Source organism: Leucopleurus acutus (assembly GCF_964270905.1).
Source record: "Leucopleurus acutus genome assembly, chromosome: 5".
NCBI classification, from domain to species: domain Eukaryota; kingdom Metazoa; phylum Chordata; class Mammalia; order Artiodactyla; family Delphinidae; genus Leucopleurus; species Leucopleurus acutus.
Window position 1 is genome coordinate 100,229,201 of NC_139147.1, and position 15,046 is coordinate 100,244,246.

The 15,046-nt window shown below is 36.2% G+C and overlaps 1 pseudogene across 1 annotated transcript; it reads right to left on the reverse strand.

Moving 5' to 3' along the window:
• Positions 1-2,031: 2,031 nt before the first annotated feature.
• On the reverse strand, positions 2,032-2,788 carry LOC309962528 (phosphomannomutase 2-like; annotated as a pseudogene). The gene has a single exon. The product of its transcript is annotated as a phosphomannomutase 2-like (transcript).
• Between the last annotated feature and the right edge of the window lie 12,258 nt (positions 2,789-15,046).

The following is a 15,046-nucleotide window of genomic DNA, read 5'->3' on the forward strand; positions in this document are numbered from 1 at the left end:
ACTTATATTTAGTATAATTATTGATATTTGGGGGTTTAATTGTACCTTCTTGCTATTTGTCCTGTTTTTTTTTTTTTTTTTTTTTTTTTTTTGCTGTACGTGGGCCTCTCACTGTTGTGGCCTCTCCCATTGCGGAGCACAGGCTCCAGACGTGCAGGCCCAGCGGCCATGGCAACCGGCCTAGCCGCTCCGCGGCATGTGGGATCTTCCCGGACCGGGGCACAAACCCGTGTCCCCTGTATCGGCAGGCGGACTCTCAACCACTGCGCCACCAGGGAAGCCCTGTCCTATTTCTTATCATCTGTTCTTTGTCCTTTGTTTAGCCTTCACTGCCTTTTTATTTATTTTTTTTGCCTTGTTTTTTAGGAAACAACAAAATCACTTTAATTTGCTACTTTTCACTTTGAAAGGTCATTGCAGTATCATTTGCAAAATTCTACAAGGAAAGATACCACTGGACGGTCATGCCTGGGAATCACTGAGAAACGACAGTCCTGTGTGTAGTAAACAGAGTGGTTGAGCCGGGCAGACTTCATAGGCCAGCATTTCTTCTTTTGTTCTCCCAACCCAATCCTGAGCTAAGAGAAGACTGAGCAGCCAACAGGTTTGGAGGGAACCAGGTTTATCTGATGCAAGCAACTGTTTGGGGGCTGGGAGGCAGGGGATGCAGAGCACAGGGCTCCCCCTGGCCCAGGATTCAGGTAGGTGACCCCCAGCAGAGACCACGCTGTAGACTGAAGCTGGTCCCAGCTCCTATCTGTGCAGGGTTTGGGGGTCTCAACATTGCCAAATACTGAAAAGTGAGGTGTGAACAATTATCTTGGGAGCTCTCTTCAGCTGTGTTCTGAACTAGGGCCTTGAGCTGCCTCCAGTTTCACAAAGAACTTGCAGAATGTGGAAGGGAGGAGAGAGGGTCCCAACCACAGCTGCTCTCACCCCTTAAGTCAAAGTCTAGGTGAGGGCCTGAGTGGACAACTTTTATTAAAAAGTCTGCAGAGAGATGAAGTGCAGCTCCTATTCCTATGAATAATCTAAGCTCTTACCTGAGAAACTAGAGGCAAATAATGCCTTTGGGAAGCCAGCCAGGTCCAATAAGAAGATACTTTTAGTAAAATTTAACATCCCAAGTTAGTTTCTCCAGACCTGAGATCAGAACCTACATCCAAGGGAAGGACAGTTCTGCTGGTGCCAGTTCTCTAACCAGGGGTTGTTGGTTTCTATTTCCTCCCATCTCCATGGTTGCCGAGAACCAGCCAGGGTATTCAAGGTGTAGTGGATACAGAGCTGATCTGCCTTCTGGGAGAGCTGAGTGCAAACTACTTGGGGTCAGTGGTCACTTGGCCAGTCTTCTGTCGGCAGCCCGTACTGAGGTATGCACCTCACAAATAGGAAGCAGGATTGGAAAAGAAAGATTGTACAGAGTCACTTAACTGAATACCACCACAGTGATCACATTCTTCTCAGTTTCAAAGCCCCATCAAACTGACACTCAGGAGGGAGCTTCATTTCAGAAAGTGTTTTTTAGACTTTTGTCCCAGGGTTGAATCATTGTAATTGTCCTGTCCTTTCTTTCTCATCACAAATCTCCCTTTCTGTTATTGATGCAGGGGGTCCAAACATAAATATCTGTTACATTTATCACAGCACCCATGAAGAGGGAGGGTCCCGGCACATTTGTTCTTTCTAGAATGATAGGAAGTCTCCCCAAAGCCCAGGCATACTGTGATTGCAAATATGGAGTTGGGGGATAAAGTCTATTGGTGGGGTTATTCCTTTGTTCCATTCTTGACAAGTCTTTTCTTCTCTCTTCTGGCATTGGAGGTGGAAGGCCTCACGTGTTTGGGGATAGAGGGAGGTTTCTCTGCTGCATGAGGATATCACTGTCAGGACCCTATGAGTTGATTGAACCCTGTGGAGAGCCTGGCCTGGGCTGGGTCATGTGGGCATATGAAGGGGAGACCTTGGGTTTGGCCACTGAATGACCCTGTCAGGCTCATTACCTCCCTCTTCTTCCCACAGGGAAAATGACCATTAGTACAAGATCTCTTCACAGATCTTTCCTGTGTCCTCAGGCACAGACTCGTGTGGCCTGCAGTTTCCAGGTCTGTGAAGATCTCATGGTCGTTCCCACCTGCCACAGTTTTGTCTCCAAAGAAAGAAATGGTCTTATAACCATGATTTTCCACATGTCCCAGGCAATACCTCTTTCTCTATCCATCCCAAAAGACCTCAAAGCTGATTTGGCCTCCTACAGAAAAGGTGAGGCCTTTATTTGCAAATGCTTTCCACAGATCTGCTACACATTTTTGTCTTATATTTTATTTCTTTATAATGCATATAGAACTCCATGTGTTCTTTGGGGCTGCAGCTTCTTTCAATAGAGGATGAATTCACATCCCATTTAGAATTTCAATGAAAGCACCCCTTCTTCTTCAGGAATTTGGTTTCTACAATGTAGCTCAGACAGTCATTGATTAAATCTTGGATTAGGGCCTTACCAAGGTGACCTTGAATATTCTGTTTATATAAGAGTTGCCCATCTTTATATGCTACGAAGCCATTTCCTGGAAACACATAATCATATTTTTTTAACCATATCATTTCCCAGCTTCACCTGCACTTTATCGAAATTCAACCTGCCTACGACTCAGATTTTGATCTTCTGCCTCAATTTTTGTAGAATGCCATTTATTTCCTTAGTAATTTTCTGCTGAGGGGGCAGCAGGGTCCAGTCCACACCAAGGAGGCAGAACACTGGGCCAGGAGCCCTCAAGTCCCTAGTTTCCATCCCCTCCCTTACTTTCTGTTAAAATAATGAAAATAATTGACCGTTTTAGTATTCTATTTGATCTCCTACATAGAATTTTATTATTCACTGGTTCAATTAGTTTTATAGTGGTTATTTTAGGGATTACAATATGCTTCCTTAACTTTTCGACTACCTTGAATTAATATCATACCACTTCATATAAGGCAAGAATTATTTCCTGTCTCATTTTCTTCAGCTGGATTCACTTCCTGTGGTGACCCTTGCAACTCTGCTCTGTTAGTCCTAGATTCTCTTTGGTTTTGTTTTTCTGAAAGTTTATTTTGGCTTCCTTTTTGAAGAATACCTTCACTGTATATAAAATTCTAGGTAAATGTACAGTTTTTTTCCTTATTTCTAACTTTGTACTGTGTACAGAAAGCTTTCAAAGATAGTACAAAAAATTTTTATATATCCTTCACCCAGATTCCCCAAAGGTTAACATTTTGCCATATATGCTTTATATGCTATATGTACCTGTTTCTTTTATTCGGAACCATTTGAGAGTCAGTTGCAGACATGATGACCCTCTATCCACTAATATTAGTTTAATTTGCATTTCCTAAAAATAAGGGTAAATGTACTTTGTTTTCTTTTTTTAATTATTTTTTAAATTTTTTCCCTTTTTTAAATTATTTTTTTATACACAGTTTCTTAAAGTCATCAACTTTATACACATCAGTGTATACAAGTGAATCCCAATTGCCCAATTCATCACACCACCCCACCACCCGCCTGCCGCTTTCCCCCCTTGGTGTCCATATGTTTGTTCTCTACATCTGTGTCTCAATTTCTGCCCTGCAAACCAGTTCATCTGTACCATTTTTCTAGGTTCCACATATATGCGTTAATATACAATATTTGTTTTTCTCTTTCTGACTTACTTCACTCTGTATGACAGTCTCAAGATCCAACCACGTCTCTACAAATGACCCAATTTCATTCCTTTTTATGGCTGAGTAATATTCCATTGTATATATGTACCACATCTTCTCTATCCATTTGTCTGTCAATAGGCATTTAGGTTGCTTCCATTGTAAATGGCTATTTACAATAGTAAATAGTACTGGAATGAACATTGGGGTGCATGTGTCTTTTTGAATTATAGTTTTCTCTGGGTATATGTCCAGTAGTGGGATTGCTGGATCATATGGTAATTTCATTTATAGTTTTTTAAGGAACTTCCATACTGTTCTCCATAATGGCTGTATCAATTTACATTCCCACCAACAGTGCAAAAGGGTTCCCTTTTCTCCACACCCTCTCCAGCATTTGTTGTTTGTAGACTTTCTGATGATGCCCATTCTAACTTGTGTGAGGTGATACCTCATTGTACTTTTGATTTGCATTTCTCTAATAATTAGTGATGTTGAGCAGCTTTTCATGTGCTTCATGGCCATCTGTATGTCTTCTTTGGAGAAATGTCTATTTAGGTCTTCTGCCTGCATGAGCTGTTTATATATTTTTGGAGATTAATCCTTGGTCTGCTGATTTATTTGCAAATATTTTCTCCCATTCTGAGGGTTGTCTTCTTGTCTTGTTTATGGTTTCCTTTGCTGTGCAAAAGCTTTTAAGTTTCATTAGGTCCCATTTCTTAATTTTTGTTTTAATTTCCATTACTCTAGGAGGTGGATCAAAAAAGATCTTACTGTGATTTATGTCAAAGAGTGTTCTTCCTATGTTTTCCTCTAAGAGTTTTATAGTGTCTAGTCTTACATTGAGGTCTCTAATCCATTTTGAATTTATATTTGTGTATTGTGTTAGGGAGTGTTCTAATTTCATTCTTTTACATGTATCTGTCCAGTTTTCCCAGCACCACTTATTGAAGAGGTTGTCTTTTCTCCATTGTATATTATTGCCCCCTTTGTCATAGATTAGTTGACCATAGGCATGTGGGTTTACCTCTGGGCTTTCTATCTTGTTCCATTGATCTATATTTCTGTTTTTGTGCCAGTACCATATTGTCTTGATTACTGTAACTTTGTAGTATAGTCTGAAGTCAGGAAGTCTGATTCCTCCAGCTCCATTTTTTCCCTCAAGACTACCTTGGCTATTCAGGGTCTTTTGTGTCTCCATACAAATTTTAAGATTTTTGTTCTACTTCTGTAAAAATGCCATTGGTAATTTGATAGGGATTGCATTAAATCTGTAGATTGCTTTGGGTAGTATAGTCATTTTTTATTGACTCTTCCAATCCAAGAACATGGTATATCTCTCCATCTGTTGATATCATCTTTAATTTCTTTCATCAGTGTCTCATAGTTTTCTGCATACAGGTCTTTTGTCTCTCTAGGTAGATATTTTCCTAGGTATTTTATTCTTTTCATTGCAATGGTAAATGGGAGTGTTTCCTTCATTTCTCTTTCAGATTTTTCATCATTAGTGTATAGGAATGCAAGAGATTTCTGTGCATTAATTTTGTATCCTGCAACTTTACCAAATTTATTGATTAGCTCTAGTATTTTTCTGGTGGCATCTTTAGGATTCTCTATGTATACTATCATGTCACCTGCAAACAGTGACAGATTTACTTCTTCCTTTCCAATTTGTATTCCTTTTCTTTCTTTTTCTTCTCTGATTGCCACAGCTAGGACTTCCAAAACTATGTTGAATAATAGTGGTGAGAGTGGGCATCATTGTCTTGTTCTTGATCTTAGAGGAAATGCTTTCAGTTTTTCACTATTGAGAATGATGTTTGCTATAAGTTTGTCGTATATGGCCTTTATTATGTTTGAGTAGTTTCCCTCTATGTCAACTTTCTGGAGAGTTTTTATCATAAATGGATGTTGAATATTGTCAAAAGCTTTTTTTGCATTTATTGAGTTGATCATATGGTTTTTATCCATCAGTTTGTTAATATGGTGTATTACATTGATTGATTTGGGTATATTGAAGAATCCTTGCATCCCTGGGATAAATCCCACTTTATCATGGTGTATGATTCTTTAAATGTGTTGTTGGATTCTGTTTGCTAGTATTTTGCTGAGGATTTTTGCATCTATATTCATCAGTGACATTGGTCTGTAATTTTCTTTTTTTGTAGTATCTTTGTCTGGTTTTGGTATCAGGGTGATGGTGGCCTCATAGAATGCATTTGGGAGTGTTCCTTCCTCTGCAATTTATTAGTAGAGTTTGAGAAGGATTGGTGTTAGCTCTTCTCTAAATGTTTGTTAGAATTCACCTGTGAAGCCATCTGGTCCTGGACTTTTGTTTGTTGGAAGACCTTTAATCACAGTTTCAATTTCATTATTTGTTATTGGTCTGTTCATATTTTCTATTTCTTCCTGGTTCAGTCTTGGAAGGTTTACCTTTCTAAGAATTTGTCCATTTCTTCCAGGTTGTCCATTTTTTTGGCATAGACTTTCTTGTAGTAGTCTCTTAGGATGCTTTGTATTTCTGCAGTCTCTGTTGTAACTTCTTCTTTTTCATTTCTAATTTTATGGATTTGAGTCCTCTCCCTCATTTTCTTGATGAGTTTATCTAATGGTATATCAATTTTGTTTATCTTCTCTAAGAACCAGCTTTTAGTTTTATTTATCTTTGCTATTGTTTTTTTTTTTGTTTCTATTTCCTTTATTCCTGCTCTGATCTTTATGATTTCTTTCCTTCTGCTATCTTTGGGTTTTGTTTTTTCTTCTTTCTATAGTTCATTTAGGTGTAAGGTTAGATTGTTTATTTGAGATTTTTCTTGTTTCTTGAGGTAGGCTTGTATAGCTCTAAACTTCCCTCTTAGAACTGCTTTTGCTGCATCCCATAGGTTTTGGATCATTGTGTTTTCATTGTCATTTGTCTCTAGATATTTTTTTGATTTCCTCTTTGATTTCTTCAGGGATGTCTTGGTTATTTAGTAATGTATTTTTTAGCCTCCATCTGTTTGTGTATTTTACGGTTTTTTTTTTGTTTTTTTTTTTTTTTCGGTATGTGGGCCTCTCACTGTTGTGGCTTCTCCCGTTTTGGAGCACAGGCTCCGGGCGCGCAGGCTCAGTGGCCATGGCTCATGGGCCTAGCCGCTCCTTGGCATGTGGGATCTTCCCAGACTGGGACACGAACCCATGTCCCCTGGATCGGCAGGCGGACTCTCAACCACTGTGCCACCAGGGAAGCCCTTTATGATTTTTTTTCACGTTTTTTGACGTGTAATTGATTTTTAATCTCATAGTGTTGTGGTTAGTAAAGATGCTTTATATGTTTTCAATTTTCTTAAATTTACTGAGGCTTGATTTGTGACCCAAGATGTGATCTATCCTGCAGAATGTTCCATGTGCACTTGCGAAGAAAGTGTATTCTACTGTTTTGGGATGGAATGTCCTATAAATATCAGTTAAATCTATCTGATCTTTTGTGTCTTTTAAAGCTTCTGTTTCCTTATTTATTTTCTTTTGGATGATCTGTCCATTGGTGTAAGTGAGGTGTTAAAATCCCCCACTATTATTGTGTTACTGTCGATTTCCTCTTTTAGAGCTGTTAGCAGTTGCCTTATGTATTGAGGTGCTCCTATGTTGGGTGCATATATATTTTTAATTGTTATATCTTCTTCTTGGATTGATCCCTTAATCATTATGTAGTGTCCTTCCTTGTCTCTTGTAACACTTTTTATTTTCAAGTCTATTTTATCTGATATGAGTATTGCTACTCCAGCTCTCTTTTGATTTCCATTTGCATGGAATATCTTTTTCCATCCCCTCACTTTCAGTCTGTATGTGTACCTAGGACTGAAGTGTGTCTCTAGTAGACAGCCTATATATGGATCTTCTTTTTTTATCCATTCAGCGAGCCTGTGTCTTTTGGTTGGAGCATTTAATCCATTCACCTTTAAGGTAATTATTGTTATGTATGTTCCTATTACCATTTTCTTAATTGTTTTGGGTTTGTTTTTGTAGGCCTTTTTCTTCTCTTTTGTTTCCCACTTAGAGAAGTTCCTTTAGCATTTGTTGTAGAACTGGTTTGGTGGTTCTGAATTCTCTTAGCTTTTGCTTGTCTGTAAAGCTTTTGATTTCTCCATCAAATCTGAATGAGATCCTTGCTGGGTAGAGTAATCTTGGTTGTAGGTTTTTCCCTTTTATCACTTTAATTATATCTTGCTTCTCCCTTCTGGCTTGTAGAGTTTCTGCTGAGAAATTAGCTGTTAACCTTATGGGAGTTCCCTTGTATGTTATTTGTCATTTTTCCCTGGCTGCTTTCAGTAATTTTTCTTTGTCTTTAATTTTTGCCAATTTGATTACTATGTGTCTCAGCATGTTTCTCCTTGGGATTATCCTGTATGAGACTCTCTGTGCTTCCTGGACTTAGGTGGCTATTTCCTTTCCCATGTTAGAGAATTTTTCGACTGTAATCTCTCCTAATATTTTCTCAGGTCCTTCTCTCTCTCTTTGCCTTCTGGGACCTGTATAATGTGAATGTTGTTGCGTTAAATGCTGTCCCAGAAGTCTCTTAGGCTGTCTTCATTTCGTTTCATTCTTTTTTCTTTATTCTGTTCCACAGAATTAAATTCCACCATTTTGTCTTCCAGGTCACTTATCCATTCTTCTGCCTCAGTTATTCTGCTATTGATTGCTTCTAGTGTATTTTTCATTTCAGTTATTGTGTTGTTCATCTCTGTTTGTTTGTTCTTTAATTCTTCTAGGTCTTTGTTAAACATTTCTTGCATCTTCTCAATCTTTGCCTCCATTCTTTTTCTGAGGTCCTGGATAGTCTTCACTATCATTTTTCTGAATTCTTTTTCTGGAAAGTTGCCTATCTCCACTTCATTTAGTTGTTATTCTGGGGTTTTATCTTGGTCCTTCATCTGGTACATAGCCCTTTGCCTTTTCATCTTGTGTGTCTTTCTGTGAATGTGGTTTTTGTTCCACAGGCCGCAGGATTGTAATTCTTGCTTCTGCTGTCTGCCCTCTGGTGGATGAAGCTATCTAAGAGGCTTGAGCAAGTTTCATGATGGGAGGGCAATTTGTTTTCTTAAGCACTTTAAAGACGTCATTTCTTTGCTTTTTGCCCTCCATTACTTCTTCTGAGAAATTAGCTGTCCTGTTTATTGTTCTCTACTTCATGCATTGCTTGCTCTCTCTCTCTCTCTCTCTCTCTCCCTTTTTTCTTTTTTTCTCTCTCTTTTTTTAACTTGTTGCTTTCAAGATGTTCTCTTTATATCTCATTTTTAGCAGTTTGACCATACTGAGACCTGGTGTGGTTTTTACTGTATTTGTTCAGCTTGGAATTTCCTTTCTTCTTGGCTCTGTAGATTGATGTTTTTAAAATCTACTAAAATTTTTAGTCACTGTTAATATTTTTTCTTTCCCATTTTCACTCCTCCTCCTGGGACAACAATTACATGTATTTTAGACTGTTTTTATCATCCCCTTGTCTTTGTGGCTCTGTTTTTTTTTAATATATATATTTTTTCTATCTGTGCTTCAGATTAGATTGAATAGTTTCTATTTACTGGTCTTCAAGTACCATGATTCTTTTCTCTGTATTATTATTATTCCCATCTAATAATTTTATTTCAAATATTGTATCTTTTTAGTTCTCAGATTTCTTTTTGGTACTTTTTAAAGAGATTTCAATCTGTCCTAAAATTCCTTATATCTTTGCCACTCTATTCATCTTTTACTGTAAATTATTTAACATATTTCTAATAGTAAATTTGAAGTCTTTGGCTGCTAATTCCAACAAATGTGCCATCTGAGTATCTTTTTCTATTCACTTGCTTTCTCCTTTTATTATGGATTCAATTTTCCTGCCTCTTCACATGTCTAAAATTTTAACTATATATAAAACATTATAGATGATATATTACAGAAAATCTTAATTTTGTTATCCTCATCAGAAGAATGTTAAATTTTTTTCTACCTGGCAGTTAAATTATTAGTGGATCTCTTTATCTTGTGAAGGCTTTTATTTTAGGCTTTGTTAGAGTGAATCTATATTTATTCATTTTTTCCTACAATGTCAATGTCACTCTATATTTTGAGAAAGACCTTTACTCCTAAAACATTAGCCCATCTGTTTTTCACTGGCACTCTTGAAATGTTTGATATATGAGCTGTTCAGACACCTTTAAAATTTTGACATACTGTCATCATTTTTTTTAGCATTTTTTACTTGCGAGTGTAACAAGAATTTGCAGCCTCATCTCTTAGTTTCCCTGTCCCATATCTGTAATCAGTCAGTGGGAAACTGGAAGTCAGCCATAAGGAGTTTTGTTTCATCTCAGTGATTAATAGTATTTTAAAACAAGGATCTGGATGCTGGGTATCCTTGTGTTCATGATGTATCATTATTTCTGGGCCTTTTCAGTGAAAGAAATAGAAAAAAATTTTTAATGACTTCAAGCGTATTTCCACTTCTGCCCATAAAGCACTGCTCTAAGAATGGCTCTGCTGCTTTAAACAACTATAAAAACATATATATATCTACAGGTTTCAGACATTAGAAAACAGCCAGAACAGGACTGTGATCCTTGAGAGAAAGAAAACAAATAAGCCAGCCTTATGCTTGACATGGATTACTTTCTGAAGTCAGTTTCCAGGCTGTGGTACAGGGAAAGAGAAACCAAACAAAGCCAAGTAATCTCAACCAGCTGAAGGGCCAGAAGTTGGGGTGGAAGGAGGTAGAGGAGGCTCAATGTGTCTGAAAGAATATGGGAGAGGAGTTGACAGCACAGAGAGAGAGCTTCAGAGGACTACAGAGAGGAGGTTTTCTTGCATATTTACCTTATTACTGGTCTGAACATGAATAGGGTGATATTCCATGAGGTGGCTGGGGTAATACCAATCTAAACAAATCCTAGAGCTCAAAAATACAAAAGCAGAAATGCATTTTACTTTATGGGGCATAAGAGATAGTTCACACATGGGTATCACTTTAGAAGTTGGGCCAAATCTGCTGTCAAGACTTCTCTGAACTCATCCTCACAGGGCTTAATGGCTGTCCCAAAAGGATCAAAAAAGTAGCTTACCTACATGCCAGAGAAAAATCCAAATCTTGTTAAAGAAATAAAACAAAATCCATCACCCCACAATGTAAAAATCATAATTTCTAAGATCTAATACAACAATACTAGGTATGCAAATAGGCAGGAAGAAAATATGGTTGCTAATCAGCAGAAAAATGAATCAAAAGAAAGAGATGCAGAAATGACAGAGATGAAGGAATTAGTGGACAATGTATTACAATACCTAATATATATGTCCCAAATGTTCAGAATATAAACAAAACTATGAATACGATGAGGAGGGAATTAGAAGATAGCAAAAAAGACCAAAGCTTCTAAAAAATAAGTCCATAAATCTTTTAGAGGTACAAAACAATATTTGAAATAAATAGTACACTGGTTCATGTTAACAGCAGATTAGATGCCACAGAAGAAAAGATCAGTGTGCTTGAAGACAGTAATAGAATGAAGCACAAAGGGAATAAGGCCTGAAGGTGGAAGAAAAAATATTTTAAGAAATTATGAACAAGGAATATCCTAGTTTGATGAAAACTATGAACCTAAGGATAAAAGAAGTTCAATAAATCCAGTCAGCAAAAATATAAAGAAAAGCACATTATAGTCATAGTTTGAAAATCATTGAAAAAGAAAAAAATCTTTAATTTAAAAATTCAGTATTAATAAATATATAGTGAAAACTTTTAAGTGTAGATTAATTATGTTGAATCTTTTCTAGGTCAGTTTCCTTGCCAGAAAATAACACAAGGGTCCAGGGTATAAAAAGGAATTACCAGATCAAAGGATTAGAAGTGAAGGGCTAAAATAAAGAGATGATAATATACACAACTAATAAAGAGTTATTGACCAATAAATGTCCTGCCTAAGGCAATATCTGTTTTGCTCACTCTATTATTTATATTAATGAATTTTTAATGCCTTTATATTTTCTTTGTGAGCTTAGACTTGTGAGTAGCTAGACCTTAGAAAACTCTATATACACCTATGATTTAATGACATACTATTTTTAGCATCTCCTGGAGATGCTGCAAAATTAATAATGCCACATATATAATATAAAGATTCTTGTCCTTTGAATTTGCTGCTTGAGCAACTTTGCTTTAAAAAAGTATATAAATTATATGGTGACATTTAGTGAGATGAGACATTTCCAATGATATTAACCCTCTAAAATAATTTATACAGAAAGAGGGGTTTTCTAAACACATTTTAAAGCTTCCTTACAGCACAATATTTTTTTCTAAAAAAATCTAAGTGCATATACCTTTGACTATCTATCCATCTATCCATTCATTGATCCATTTACTTTTTTGAGAAGGCTACATTGATTATAAGCCTAATTACTATGCAATTATGGAAACTAATCTTCATTAACTAAGAAAACATAAACATGAATATTTCACTTAGCAGTCTAATAATAATCATAAGTCACATTTGCATTATGTTTTATGTTTTACAAAGTGTATTTATACATTTTATTTCATTAGAATTTCACAACCCCGTGAGAGGGGAGAGAGCTGACATGACCCCCACTTTAAATATGAGAAATATTACTTACAGAGAAAATGAGATTTTCGTAGGCTCAAGTGGCCAGTATTGCACTTGATATCAGCTATTTTGGTTGCTCTTCCAGTGCTTTTTCTAATATAACACAAAATCTCTTTGGAAACAGATGCAAATCTGTATACTGCCCGTACATTGACTATGCTTTCACTGAAAGTAAAAATGGTGTCATATTCATAATTCATTAAATTAAACAAACAATTAAATTTAATTACATGTGTGGTTTTTCTATTTGATTAAATCTCTTAACATTGAAGTGTTGTCATGGGAACTAAAAACACAATAGCAATGAACATCAATTTAGATAGTAAATTAGATTTCTATTGCTACCTAACCAATTGCAAACATAGCAGCTTGTAACTACACTCATTTATCATCTCACAGTTTTGGTAGGTCAAAAGTCTGGCATGACATAGGTGAAATCTCAGTTCAGTGTGTTACAAGGCCAAGAGCAAAGTGTCAGCAGGGCTGCAATTCAAGCTAGGGCTTGGGGTCTTTTTTCAAGATTAGTAATTATTGGCAGAATTTATTTCCTTCTCATGTTTACCATGTGATTCCCTCCATCTTCAAGCCAACAGTAGGAGGCAGAGTCTTTCTCATGTTTCAAATCTCTCTGATTTACCCTTTATCCACATCTCTCCGACTTGCTTTTCTGCTTTTAAGGGCTCATGTGATTGCATTGTGCCTACCTGGATAATCCCAAATAATCTTTCTATCTTAAACTCAACTGATTAGTAAGCTTAATTACAGCTCCAGTGTCTTTTTTGCCATGTAATGTAATGTATTCTTTGATGTAACACTAGGGACAAATGTCATGGGGACAGAATTCTGCCTAATATAGAGATATTTCCTGATAAGAAAGAGCTATCAGTTAAAGTTTTCTCTGTGAATACAGCTCTATCTATTTAAGCTTTAAATGATAAAAAGCAAATTGAGATTAAAATTCATTCAAAAAGTATTTATTTGGTGCTTAATAACACAGTCAAGAAATATATATTTAGCACTTGCTATAGAACAGTACTACTAGAACCAAGACAAAACCATATAATATCTTTTTGTCCCTGGTCTGCAGCATAGTATCTGACAAAGAAATAAGTTGGACATATATCTCATAAATAACCATAGCATAAAAAGTTATCATCTCTGACCCCAAACAGCTCACAATATATAAAGAGTAATTGACATGCAAATTCCTATGAAAGCAAAAAATTTGCTGTAGCAAGAGACCATGATGTATAAAGATAAAAAGGCAAAAGATAAGCCTGGAAATGTAAGCAAGAACCAGACCTTTAAAAGAAAGGTTTGAAAAACTGACTCAAAAAAAGGACCTTGAGGGACTTCCCTGGCAGCCCAGTGGTTAACCCAGAGGGACCCCTGGCAGCGTCCACTGTAGGGGGCATGAGTTCAATCCCTGGTCGACCTTGATAAAACAATCTAAAGGCTTTTTATAGTCTTTTTCTCTTTAGTATAAATTGAAAAAAGTATTGCCTCTTCTAAAGCCATATTGGGGTATTGGGGTGGGGAGATTGGAAGAATAAGATGATATTTTCATATGTGTGCCGTGTTGAATACATTATAGGTATCAGTAAATATATGAAGTATGGTAATACTTTAGGTAAGTAGTTTCTATTTGTCTATGAAATTATATAATATAGGTTATCACCTGTTCTGTTTATATGTAACTTAACTCTCATTGTCCATTATCAGATTCATTATCATGAGCAAGTATGCATCTTCTCTGTGACTCATGATTAGACACCAAGAGGATTCTTCAAGATTGCAAAATTGGTGAAATTATTATAATTGAACATACTTCATAATTAAACACATCTGATCAGTCCTTTCCACTCTTTAAGACATTCTCATGCCATCCTATTGTAGTTAATGACAACTTTCTCAACAAGCCCAGAATATTTTACATTTTCTACTCTCTATTTCTCCAGCCTTTTCTCACATCAGTTATCCAACCTTCCTGTCTTTGCTACATTAACACTGTCATTTTTTTTAAGTACACAATAATACATGCTTCCTTCACCTCAGAGCCTTTCAATGTTTTATTCCTACACACACACTTCAGCCCAACTGACTCATGATACTTGTGCCTATTGCAAATCAATGTTTTCCTTTTTTAAAAACAAAAATCATTATTAGGTATAGTGTGGGTTTTTTTCATTAAAAATTTTATTTTTAAATTTCCCTTTCTATTTTGCATTGTGGAACATTTTAAATAGCATGGCCATGTTCTTACCTTAAAAGTTTGATAAAATTCCTTTTTTTTTTTGGTTCTGAGGATTTGGGGAGAGTAGCGGCAGAATTCTTGTATTATTTATTGAATGATGACTTCTGCTTTTTATGCTCCTGCCTTCTGGAAATCTTAGTAGATTAATATTGGATATCAGACATCCTGGGTCAATGCTTTAATTTTTCTAACATCCTACTTTCCATCTCTTTTTGTTGTTGTTCTACTTTACAGAAAGTGTTCAAATTATTTTCTCAGTCTATTAAATTTTATATTTCTGCCATGATATTGTAAATCCTAAGATCTTTCTTGTTCTCTAAATGCTTTTATTTATTTATTATTTATTTATTTACTGTGATTTTTTTGTGATATCATACTCCTTGCTTCTGTATGCAATATTTGCTCTTTTTGAGAATATAAACTATAATTTTTGAAAAATTGCCTACCTTCTCAATACCTCTCTCTCTTTCTTTCTCTCTCCCCTCCTTTCTCC